The 2,326-nt window shown below is 33.7% G+C and overlaps 1 non-coding gene across 1 annotated transcript; it reads right to left on the bottom strand.

Annotated features, from left to right (window-relative positions):
- Positions 1 to 722: 722 nt before the first annotated feature.
- LOC111815735 lies at positions 723 to 829 on the bottom strand. Its single transcript, XR_002820381.1, has one exon. It is a non-coding gene; the product is annotated as a U6 spliceosomal RNA (small nuclear RNA).
- Between the last annotated feature and the right edge of the window lie 1,497 nt (positions 830 to 2,326).

The raw sequence follows: 2,326 nt of genomic DNA, 5'->3' as shown, positions 1-2,326 counted from the left end.
TGAAACTTTCTCATTGTTATTTATCTCTCAATAAAATTATGGAAAAAATAAAAAATAAAATATTCTGGAGGGAAAAAAAAGCCCTTTCTGCATCAATTGAGATGATCATGTGGATTTATTTTTTTATTTTTTTTCTTATTAAAAGCGTATTTATTTTATTTTAATTGACAAGTAATTTTATGTTTGTGGAATACAATGGGATTTTGTGATATATAATGTGTATATTGTAAAAACAATTACATCATCTGGGTATTTTTCCAAAAGAACTGAAAACATCATACCACAGCGATATATGTGCACCCATGTTTATGGCAGCACAGTTTGTCAGAGCCAAATCTTGGAAACAACCAAAATGTCCATCACCTGAGGAATGGACAAAAGAGACATCATATTTTTATACAGTGGAGTGTTACTCAGCTATAAAGTCAGACAAACTTGAGGCCTTTAAGGTGAATGGGTGCAACTAGAGGCTATACTCATAAGTGAAATAAATCAGACCCACATGTCTCAATATTGTATTGTCTCCCTAGTGTAAGAACCTGAAAGAATAAATAAAATTTAAAAGGTGCAATAGATGCAGTAAAATGGAAAGAAACTGAGTATAAGGAATAAACAGAATATCACTTTGAAAATCATAACCAAGCACATGGTCTGTCTCCAGTAAAATGAATATGTTCTATGTGCATTTATTTCCAAGTTTTTTTGTGTGGAATATTTGGCTAAAAAATATGGAACGCTTCACGAACTTGCGTGTCATCCTTGCGCAGGGGCCATGCTAATCTTCTCTGTATCGTTCCAATTTTAGTATATGTGCTGCCGAAGCGAGCACGATCATGTGGATTTAGATTTTGCTCTATTGATATAGTGTATTACATTTACAGATTTTCAAATATTGAACCATCTTTGTATCCCTGGGATGAATCCTACCTGGTCATGACGTATAATCTTCTTGATGATTTGCTGTATTCTATTTGCTAGGATTTTATTGAGGATTTTTGCATCTGTGTTCATGAGGGAGATTGGCCTGTAGTTCTCTTTCTTAGTTGCATCTTTTCCTTGTTATGGTATCATTATACTACTTGGATCCAGGAATGATTTTGGAAGGATTACTTCCTTTTCAATTTCATTGAAAAGTTTGAGGAGCATAGCAATTATATCTTCTGTAAATTTCTTGTAGAATTAAGCTGTGAATCCATCAGGCCCTGGTCTTTTCTTTGTCAGCAGGTTTTTTAAATTACATTTCATATTTCATTGGCTGTTATTGGGTTATTGAGAGTTGTTATATCTTGTTGATTCAGTTTTGGTAATTTGTGGCTTTCTAGGAATCTGTCCATTTTTTTCTATGTCTTCTATTCTGTGAGAGTAAAGATTCTCAAAGTAGCTGTTTATAATCTTCTGAATTCTCACTGGGTCTGTGGTAATGACACTCTTTTCATTTCTTATTGCCTGTATTTGAATTTTTTCTTTCCTCTTTTTGATGAGGTTAGCTAGGGGCTTATCAATTTTATTTAACCTTTCAAAGAACCAGCTTTTTGATTCGATTATTCTTTGAACTGCTTTCTTCATCTCAATTGAATTAATTTCTGCTCTAATCTTCAGGATTTCTTCCCATCTTTGGGTTTTGGGTTTGGTTTGCTCTTTCTTTTCTAGAGGTTGAAGGTGCAACATTAGGGTGTTTATTTGTTCCCGTTCTGTTTTCCTAATGTGTGAGTTCACAGCTATAAATTTCCCTCTAAGTACTGTTTCATCGCATTCCATAAATTCTGATATGTTGTACTTGAATTTTCATTGAATTGTTGAATTGTTTAATTTTAAGAAATTTTTAATTTCTGGTTTAATTTCATCTGTGACCCATTGGTTGCTGAGTAGGGTATTGTTTAATTTCCATGTATTTGCGGGGTGGTTTCTGGTTTCTTTTGTTGTTTATTTCCTGTTTCATTGCACCGTAGTCAGATAATAAGCATGGGATAATTTCTGTTTTCTTGCATAGACTTAAGCATGACCTATGGACTAGTAGGTGGTCTGTTTTAGAAAACGACCCATATGTAGCTGAAAAAAAAATGTGTATTCAGCTGTGGTTGGGTGGAACACTGTATATGTCCACTAAGTGCATTTGTTCCAAGCTCTGGTTCAGTTCTACTACTTCTTTGCTAATTTTTTGTCTGCTTGACCTATCTTTTAGGTGTAAGGGGATGTTAAGGTCTCCTGTTAAGATTGTGGTAATGGATATTAGATTTTTCATGTCATTAAGATTTGTCTTATATAGTTGTGTGCTCCCGTGTTTGATGCATACATATTTATGAGTGTTATCTCTTCCTCTCGAATT

The sequence above is a fragment of the Octodon degus genome, unplaced genomic scaffold (assembly GCF_000260255.1).
Source record: "Octodon degus isolate 3935 unplaced genomic scaffold, OctDeg1.0 scaffold00020, whole genome shotgun sequence".
Lineage (NCBI taxonomy): Eukaryota > Metazoa > Chordata > Mammalia > Rodentia > Octodontidae > Octodon > Octodon degus.
This window is presented reverse-complemented; position numbering and strand designations above follow the sequence as displayed.